We start from the raw sequence: 11,068 nt of genomic DNA, 5'->3' as shown, positions 1-11,068 counted from the left end.
AATTCTCTTAATTTTTACTTACTTTCCATTTACGTTTTGTTTACATTTCTGAACAAGAAACGAATCGAACGTCTATTCGGCCTGTTATGTTAATACACAGAAACAGTTCGTAGAACAATTGGAATTAGTAAATTCTAAAGCGCTAATTGTGTTCTATGGTTATGCAAAACTACAGATCGTAATATAGATCCTTAGAAGATCATTCACATCCGTTCCCTCATAAATTATCATACATTTAAAGCTAACTTCCTGGAAAGAAGCTAATTCAGCGTCGTATAGATTTTAGATCGCCATATAGATTATTATTCTGAAATAAGCTATTATTTTTTATCCTCTCAACGTGTTCATTTCGTACGACACGGATCCGACACGTATTCTTAGATTATGTAACTATCGCAAAACTGTGAAAAATTTCGTAATAATTTTTCTAATATAAGATATTTTGTGAACATTTTTTACTGATATGCGGTAGTAATTAACGCGCAGGAAATAGACATGGGATCAGTAGCGAGCACGTTAAATATTCTTTACCATCATGGTTCAAATAACGTTAGGATAAAATCACCGATGTGCATCCATAATTCAGAAAATGTCAGAAATATTTTCGATACAGTAGATTGACTTACCGTATTAATTTTATGGGTAACGATATTTCGATGACCTAGTTTATCCAATATTTGAACGCCCACGTATTTTTAGTATTAAATCATATCGCTTTATAAAAAATTTTAATCACTACGTTTTAATTTACTCGTTCGAACTGACTGAAGTAATTAGAAATTTCATACGAAGTAGCTTTTATTTTTGCTTTTCGATATTGCTACCTCGTAATCAAACTCGAGCGCATTCTCTACGAATCCTAAAATAATTATTTATTTTAATAAGGGCGCGCAGGCCTTTAATTTACGCTTCCAGTGAAATCCAAGAGTGCCAAGTATGTATAATAATCACGGCGTAGAGTGGCAGATTATTAAAGTGAAAAGTAATAACCGTGTCAAGCGTAGGCTTTAATTCAGAAAGAAACGTGTTAGGTGATAGGGAAACGAGCAAAAACTTCTCGTTCGTGAACTGGTGCGTAATGGTAGGAAAGCAAAAAGCCCCTAGATCATTTTCCTCCCTGGTGATCGGATGGAAATATTTGCAAAGGAATTCTTGTGCAATTATTAAGGCTCGTATTTCATCCGGATCAAAGTGAAAGTCGCCTCGAAACATGTTAGTTTTATAAATCATCCCGAGTTTCATAAACTGACTTCTTTTGGCCTCGTATTTCATTCTTCTTTCCTATTGTTTCCTTTTCTGTCCATTTTAACATTGTTCTTGCTGTTAAATTATATAGATATTTGCTAGTTTCTTCTTCATCTATTAATTTTAAGTAGAAATTTCATATTTCTTACATTTTCCATATAAAAATCTTTACTTTTCGTGTACAATTATGGCCAAAAAGTTTCGACCACGATACAGTATCGTTATATTGTGCAGAATTTGTGTGTGTATAGAAATTTACCATCTTCCTTACCTATAATCACTCAGTATGCAATTAGTGTTCACGAAAGAAACCTAAAAAATGTTTAAAATTTTTACATTTTCCTTTATCTTCGTTCTCCGTCATCAATAATTTCTCTCATCATTAGTTTCATCAAATTGTCAATAATTAATCACACAGGCCTTGACACAATATTAATAATCTCACAATCAATAATAATCGCGCAGAAAGGTCATCAAAAATGAACCAGACCTAACAAGAATTGCTACATCGTCCTCTATTTTTCATTTCTTTCGAATTACGCGTAGTCGATATCATGATTATTAATACGACATTACGCAGTCAACGATGATCGCACAAAAAAAATTCTCAGAAATTGACTACATCTTAACGAAAATATATGTAAGGAAAGGTTGAACGAAGGGAACAAGAGAGTCGGAAATAATTAAGCCAAAACAATATAAGTACGCCCACGGCTCGTATTCACGGGGCAAAGTTATACGAACGCAACGTGGTGCAATGCACGCGCATCCATTCATCAGAACAAACTGTACAAAACAACGTGCAGGGAGAACGCAATGGAATGTCGAAGCATTTCATGAATATTCAGGCACGTCGAAGCTTCGTGTGGAGTCGTCATCGAGCCTCGATCGGTCTCGATCAATCTTCTCGCATCGAACACAATTGACCTCCACGAGCTTTTGCAGTATTATCGATTGTCGAGGTTTTCGGCTGGCATTGTTGTTCCACGGCTGTCACGGGTGCGTGCACGTGACACGGCATTGTCAATAATACGCGTCACGTTTCAATCCCTGCTCCGATAAACAAACGAGTCGATCCCATTACGAGGGAGCTTTGAGATCCGCTGAAAATCCAGTTCCAATGTCAATGTGTCCCGAAATCGAGGATGATCAAGCTTTCTGTCGTTCGTGATTGAAGCTCCAGACTGTTCGATGATCGCGAATGCAAGATCCGTCCAAGCTTTTCCCTTTTTTCAATTCTCGAAGTAAAATTTGTTTGTCAACTTCTATGACAAGAAGAATAAAATACAGCGGTTAAGAAATAGATCCAAAAAAATTGGATCCAGTTATATTAGATATCTTATCATTTAATAAATTTTGTAAAACTTGATAAAAGAAAAAAAAAATGCTTCATTGGAAAATACGACAGTGTACCAATATTATTTGCAATTTTTCGTATGAAGATATGAGTTATAATATATCTTGTTATAAAAGTATTTATTTAACAAACTTTGATCCATTTTTGCATATAATGAAAACAAAGATGAATAATATATGTTTATGAGCAACATATATTTATAAACGTATGTCTGTCACTCGAGATGGCAGTATTTTAATACTAATTTAATAACAGAACATTCGTGCAACTACGAAATTTCACGAATAATACATATACTACAAAACTGTACATTAAGGATTAATTTAATTTTATTTTCGAGTTAGATGCGCCATCTCGATGATACCGGGAAGATTTTTCCGTGCGCATTTAATGCATCGAGACATCGTGTCGGTTCAATTTGAGTTTCTTCGCTGTGTTACGTAATCAGTTTTCACTCTGTTCTGCTGACACTTTGATGCAACTGTTTTCAAAGGAAGCTTTTATATAAAAGATTCACGTAATTCTTGAAGAAGAGAACAGGGCTGATTGTGCAACCTATTACAAGTTGACGCGAGCAATCGATCGTCACCGTTTTGAAATCTTTTTGTCCATCTCGGGTTATTGCCTCGTCGTCGACTGTTTTTATCAAAAAGTTTTCAATGAATCAGACAAATATTTGAGCATCTCATTCGTTAAAACCAACGATTAAATAATCATGTTTCGTTCACAATAATATCTGTACAAAAAGATGTATTACACAATTTTGCTGTGGATTACGGTTGTTTGCGTGTCCATGTAATTTATGTGCACCACAGAATGTACATAATACGCAGAAAAATACAAAGCATTCAGAATGAAATGCTTGTTATGGCAGAAAACGAAACAATTTTTCATTTAAGCTCAATTATATTTCTTTAGCGTGTTTGGAAAAATGTGAATTTGTATAAACCCTCACAGTCTGTATATCACCGTACACATTTAAATTAATACAAATAGGTTTTTCAGATTTTTTAAAAATATTCTCACTGCGGCTACGAAATCTACCAAAATTTCATACACGTGCGTATCTATTTGTTTTCATTATATCATATTAATTAAAAGCACGAATACAGTATAACCCAACGAAGTTTAATATGAGTTTCGAAGCATCCTCGTTTATTTTTTCGAAGATACACCACACCCTCGTGACGAAATGAAGAGCGATTTTTAATTACACGAATAAATACAGAAGAAAAGAACTCCCGTGGACGACGTTCTCAAATTGCAGGAAGAAATTGAATGTAGGTGGGGCCAATTCTATTTTCATTATTTCCACGTGGCATCCTCGATTTCCTATTTCGATAAAGGGTGCTGGCACCCTGTCGAGGGTTCCTGTCAGTTTTTATAATTAAATTTCTCTCGGGGAGGAAAGTTGGTCATGGAAGATACACCCTTGAGTGTTTCAACATCAGAATCCACGTTGCTTTTGACTGTATTTTAATGGCACCAATCTATCGACCATTCCTTTGATAACGTTTATAGAATAACTTATCGATTTCCTATTGGTCTCCAGAGCCGCCGTGTATTTTACTTTATATCAACGTTTCGTGGCGACTTTAAAAAAAGAAAAAATATAATTAAAAAAAATGTCGAAGCACGTGTTGCGCCGTGCACGAAAGAGAAAGGCCAGAGTGTTTCATTTGCACAAGCGCAAGCTCTTTTTTCTCTCTTGGGCGTTGAACAATGAATAATTTTAGCATGGACAATAATTAATAAGAAGATTTTGTTTCGCGCACGAGCACTTCCGTCACTGTTAACCTTGTTTCATGTGTAATAGTCGCGTTACACTTAATATCACGGTAATTAAGAAAATTTCCGCTAATTGTGAAAATGTGCTCCGGAAGGAAACGCACAGTGTTCGTTTGATAACAGGTTTTGTTAAACGAAAACATAGATGCTGACTGTTTCTCATAATTAAACGACTGTACGTGTATTTTTAATAACAGTTGTGTTCATATGTTTTTATCGTAGCAAAATTTTTGCACTAGAAGGAAATACCCAACGTAGATTGGTTTTTCCGCAGTCGAGAGACTTGACATTAAATATTTTTCTCGACAGATATAATCTCGTGACGAAGGGACGCGATATATGTGTAGACGTGGCATAAAAAGGAAGAACGGAAAAACTGCAATATTGCATAATAAATTATGCGTCAAATAAAAATACTGTTGCGTTTGGAACGATCGTTTCGAGTCACTGGATTCTTACTTTTATAAAATAACTAGTAGACACGGTGCACTGAAAATTATCGGTATGATCGTCGTTAGTGTAAGCGAAGAACGTCGTAAACGTTAAACATAGCGTTGTCTCGATGTTTCATTATTTTGCTTAAAGCATTTACGAAGGAATGTGATTACGTAATGCGAGAAACATTTGTCAGATCCGACACGTAAATGAAGAAAGATCCGACAAGAAGAAGAAGAAATACATATGTTGGATTAACAACAATCGAGTATTTTATTACCAGTCCACTTATTATGAATTATTACAAAAAGCTTGAAAAATCGTACTTTATTTCTTTTTTCGTGGCAGAGATAGCTGCCTAATCAATTGTAATAATTGTTTGATATGTTTAATAGAATATTTAATTTGTTTATCTAAATTGACGAGTTTCCAGCAATCTTTAAATCCCATACCATCTTTTTCTTATTGTAAATCCAAAAGGAATTAAAGTAGCTTTCTAACTACATTTTGATTGGTAATCCTTTCACTATCAACGCTATTTACATGTGAAGCCAGAAATTATACAGGCATTTCCTCTCTAAAAGGATGCATGTACCTTCTCTACTCTGTGTATTTACAGGAAATTTAAAAAAAACAAGATACATAAAATATATGTAGTAAAATAAGATAGATGGTATATCGAAAATATAGTACGCGCTGTAACATTTAATAGATAAAGCAATTTTCTATTGAAATTCTACTTATTCATAAAAATATGAATTTGCATAAATATTCAAATAATAGTGTGGCCACCGTATCAAAGCAAGATCGTAAAGATGAACACAGTAGAACGATCTGTGGTGCAGCAGGCGAAACTCGTGCCTTTAATTATTATCGGCCAACCCGGCGGCAATTATGCTTCGACGTCCTGACCAGTCTTTCAGTCACCCCGACGCGACGGCGCTGATAAATTTTTAATCGGGCAAGCAAAGAGACGAATGGGGCTGCGACGCATCGGCTGTAGTCTCAGTCACCAATTTAGATTATGATCTTCGGCATTATACTGATAAAACGATAGGGTTCTCTGGATTCTCTAATAATAGTTGCGCGCGTTGTTGATCACACTGTATAAGGGGGTTCGTGGATACGTAGTGCCGCGTAAATGCGAAGGAGGGTTGTCGAGAAAACCTTGTTTGCCGTCAGCACGTGCTGTTCCACACCCTATCGATCTCTAACTAAATTAAATGGCTGGCGTACTATTGCTTAGACATCGAACGAGAAACGACATTCTCGCTCTATTCGCTACAGACGAAATCTTCAGCGAGAAAGATCCTCGTCCGTTAATTGTTCTGGTTGCGATGCGATTTTGTCGATTTCTTGTCGATGATTGGATAACTCGTGGATTTTTATGGAATTTTATACTGTTATGAACAGAAGTACAGAAATGGGAACTATATACAAAATTTATTTCTGTCGTTAAAAATTATTCAAAGTATTTGAATATTTTATATATTATTATTTTATATATTATTTTATATATTATTTTATATATTGTAATCTGTGAACTTTTGCGTCTTTAAATGTATTAAAGAACAAACAAATCCTTATTATAAGATTTTATGCTTTACGAAGATGCCCAGAATTTCTTATCCATAAAATACAAAGAAAATTCTCCTAAAACGAGCGCCTTCTGTCACATATAACCGAATACAGAAGACAAATATTTCAATATGTTAAGGATAGACGCATTATGCCACCCTCCTCGTTCAGCCTTCACCCCAAACGGGAAACCTTAACCTTCTATAACATCATATGCCTTGGATGTTACGTATGTAACCTCATCCATATTTGACAAGACTTCTTCTGTTTACTTGTCAACGTCCCATCGCATTATGTAATCTGTCTGTGCACTTATTAATATCTATTAACTTATAAACTATAACAAACTATATCGTACCATAGAAAGGAGCCAGCGATGCTTTCTACAAGTACAAAATGGGCTACGTTCTCTTGTGAAACTCTGAGAAACTCTAACCGATTCCTTGCCAAACACAATTTTTTTACATTGACAAACCTAAAATAAGTTTCGATTTATAAATCGACGACACCACCGAACAAACGTCCACTAGCAGTTACAAGAGCAAGTCAAGTTAGCTCGTAGCTCCAGCATTCCAGCGAGTCTGGAAACGCGGAAAATACCGTTGCCAGGAAACTCGAGGGGAGAGAAAGAAAGAAAGGAGAGCTCGATTCCGCGAAGCCGCGTCGTAAAACGATCGAATCTCGAAAATTAGAAGCTTAGAAGAAATCGTTCGACGAGCGGCGTGCACCAGCACGGAATGTACTCGCTAGCCTTGGCTCGTAAGACGGGTTTCAGTATGCTCGCCACTGCATTTCGCTGGATGTACGCGGCTAACACAGTACGTGCTGCGAAATCCTGACCGAGATGCACGAGCATCGTCGATCCTGCGTTTCCTTTCTCGATGTATGTATACGCTATCGTTCATCAGCGGATATCGGAATATTTTGGTAGGTTTATAGCAACAACGTGTGAATTGTACGAAAACGTACGAATTAATGGGAGATTGATAATTGAAAGAAACATTTATAAGAATTTTCATGGGATCATTGGATCGTACGTTTAAATGGGATATTAAAGGCACATCAATAATATGTTCTATTAGTTATTATACAGGATGATTCCAGTAACTGAGAAGTGTTACTTTTGCCGATTTGCAGCAACGATATATGAATTGTACCAAAGTGTACGAATTAATGGGAAATTAACGATTGAAGAAATATTTATAACATCTTTTGTTGAACCACCAGATTATATTAATATACAACGCTCTGTATGGAACCATTAGACTATACATTTAAATTAGCTGTTAAAGGAAATGGCAACAATACACGTTATTACTTATTGTACGGAATGATTTCGAAATCATGGTACAAGCAGAAAGGACACGATTTCTCGTGTAAAAATAAATCGAAAACGTGCTTCGTGCTCGACAAAGAAAAGTTCGAAAACATGTACGTTTTATGTAAACGAAGTTGTCTAATTTGTTCATTCGAAGCTTCGTTTTTGAGAACATGAAGTTCGACCATGTTTAGTTAAGGTACACGCGAGCTTGGTACTCGACAAACTTTGAAATCCGATTTTCTCGAATACAAGGGCGTATTATAGCAACTTGGGGTAAGAACAAGAGTTCGAATACTTCTGAACGATAGTGTATTTCGCTACCTTTCGCTACCTTTCTCCTTTTGCCACCCATATGAAATTCCTTCCTTCTTCTCAGCGCCGTACTCGCGTTTCGACTTTTCGTGGTAACTTTGTTTCGCGACAGTAGGTCGAACTGTCGAAACACCGTCAACTATGAATAATGCATGTCACGGGACATAGTCTCCGTCGAAAATTCGATTCCGTTGCGGTGGAATAAATTGCTTCTCCTCCTTTTTCTTTTTGCCTTAATCAACGGGTAATTTGCTCTCTTTTTACGAAGATATTGTTAAAACGCTGGATAATGGAATTTGACGAAAAGAATTTTAAACTGTCTGACTCTTACTCTTGTATATTCGTGTGATTGTCGCGGAATATGTGATGATTTAGGAGAAGCGAGAATACGCGTAGCACATGGTAGTTAACCGACGTGTAGATAGCAAAATCGCAAAGTACTTATCTTTCTTCGGTTTTCATAAATTGAAACTAAAGCAAGCGGAAACAGACGAAACGTTAAAAATTATTTGTATATTTCATTAATTATTTATATACAAAATAGACATGCGATGTATTTTGAAGCAAGAACATACATAACACGTATATGCTTCCTTTTTCTTCTAATTCTCTCGCCATGTTCATTCCTTTTGGGACGCGAACTTGACGTGACAGCTATCGTATAAAGCATCAATATCTGCTAATAGCAATTTCTATAGTACTTGACAGTACTTGAAAACTTAATTACTACATCCAATATAAATTCCTAATAAAGTGAAAATTATATTATAATGAGAAATATTACGAATAAATGGACTATTTAATTAACATTTAATCATGAAAATAATCTACTTCTCATTGAACCAATTATAAAGTATCCATTGCGCCAATCCAGATATCATAACAGCCGAAACTCACGTAACATTTCGAACCAAGTACGGTCTATCCGCAATGCAGAAACATTAGCTATCCGCATAAATCACACACACTATTGTACCACACTAAAAGCTGTAGAGAGAGGGACAGGGGTAATCGTGATTTCTGTATCGATATAATACCGTCGTCAAGATTCGATTTTTATTTAATTCCGTGGTGAGGTTAAGGTTACGTGGATCTCTTCCGGAAAATTCTATATCGGCTTTCAACAAGTGCGGCTGAATGAGATTTTAAAGGCGAGTAAAACGGGTGCACGTGGCCGCGTTCATTTCCGCGTGATGCCAATCCATTGGCACGTGAATCTCGTTTTCGCGACTGCGTACCATAGTAAACCTAAATGCACGGGTCAGAATTCCATAATTAAACAGGACGAGGCAAGCGATATCCCTCGTTTCCACGCAGAATGTTCCATCGAATTAGTTTGCTACAATTTATTGCCGGTAACGTTATCGGTTACGCGGGTGCCTCAGTATTATTAATATTTTCGGATTACGTGTATCTGTCCAACCAATAATTCCATGCTGGAAATTAGCGAATTTGGATATACGGTTTGTACGTTCCACTTTTGACCTCGTTTTGAATTTAGTTTTCGGAGAGAATCTGATTCAGCGTGTTTACCTCTGATTAGGTTTTGATCATTATTTACAGCGCTATGTTTTAACGAATATTTTTCATGGAAAATCTGTCTGTTTCTGTATCGTAAAACGCTACTTGTATAAATGATTACATAAATTGTTACGAAAGTTTTTTCTTCAAAATTTCCTGCTTCTTATTTTGGCACCGTAAAAAGAAATGTGTATAAATTTCGTACTAAACGTAGTCACTAAATGGGATATCACTAAATAACTTGATCACCCGAGGAAGGCAGTGTACTACTGCTTATTAAAATTAAACGCGTGGTATACGTTTTTTTAACAAGCACTTATTTTCGAATAAAAAAATTCTATAACGAATTTAAAAAATAAAATAAGATTTAAATAGATCTGTTTAAATTAGATCCTCGTTCGAGTAAATGAATCAAAATAAATAAAATTTAAAGTCTAGTAAGTATCTCATCATATAGAGAAACAGAACATTATAGTTAAACAAAAAAATCCCAATCATGGCATTCTAACTTCAATCGAATTCCTGCAACAAAGCTTCTCATCGCGTGCATTAACCCGCGAGCAAAACCGCCACCGGCATCCTCCCATTCTCGGTCAAAGATAGTCATAGCTGTAGGGCTTGTCCATTTCCAACCGCTATCGATACCTTATATAAATCCCGCAAAGACTTCTCTTTTTCCTCTCAGCGTTGGAATTCCAAGGAGCTGCAAATGTCTCGTGGAATCGATTCGAGTTCTCGTATAGTAGGTGGAAGTGATATAGCGAAGCCGTAAAATTGGTCAGTAGTTAAAGTTTACGAATTTGCTGATGTCACTAATTAATATTTACCTAGAGTTTCGCTCAGGACCCTACGATGTCAATTCGAAACAGTTCTTGCTTCCTAGTACATCTACAAAAATTGTCTCCTTGTGGAAGAAAATAATTATGATCCATTTCTAATTTACATTCTGAAAATTTCGATTTTATGAAAGTAGAATACTAAAACCGACTAAAGTACCTGCGTACGTGCGAGTTAACTCTCAAATCGTACCGTTGGATCCTAGATAACTATACTAATTTACATCAGATTATTAAAATTTAATAAAATTCATTTTGTATTTTATATTCTCCGCGATAGAGATTAGCGATATAAATAAATTGAATTAAGAATTTTAAAATTACGTAATCTCAGACTTTTACAGTCTCCAACAGCCTAACGATATCATTTGAGTATTAATACAAGTTGCAAACTTAATCCACTTCGACCTTCGCGATTTTACAACCTCGCTATATCGCTTCCACCTACTATGTATATATATATATATATGTGTGATTATATATATATGTGTGTATGTGTGTGTCTTGATTCGATTTACTCTCTGGTAGCCACGTGGCCGAACGTCCTCGCGGTTTGCCAGCACGCAAGACACGAGGCTGCTCGCACGTGCCACGATTAACCTATGCAAGAACTCGTCTGATCGTCTTTCGGTATAACGGGGAGAAAAAATAAAAACGTCGGTTAAAGGGGGGGGG

At 36.0% G+C, this 11,068-nt stretch overlaps 1 protein-coding gene across 2 annotated transcripts in view; it reads left to right on the top strand.

Moving 5' to 3' along the window:
• Positions 1-11,068, top strand: part of LOC100745022 (rap guanine nucleotide exchange factor 2) — a 248,845-nt gene that overhangs the window by 74,125 nt on the left and 163,652 nt on the right. The gene's annotated exons all lie outside the window — the stretch shown is intronic.

The sequence above is a fragment of the Bombus impatiens genome, unplaced genomic scaffold (assembly GCF_000188095.3).
Source record: "Bombus impatiens unplaced genomic scaffold, BIMP_2.2 scf_0466, whole genome shotgun sequence".
Classification (NCBI taxonomy): Eukaryota; Metazoa; Arthropoda; class Insecta; order Hymenoptera; family Apidae; genus Bombus; species Bombus impatiens.
Note: the sequence above shows the minus strand (reverse complement) of the source record. Positions and strands in the feature narration are given on the sequence as shown.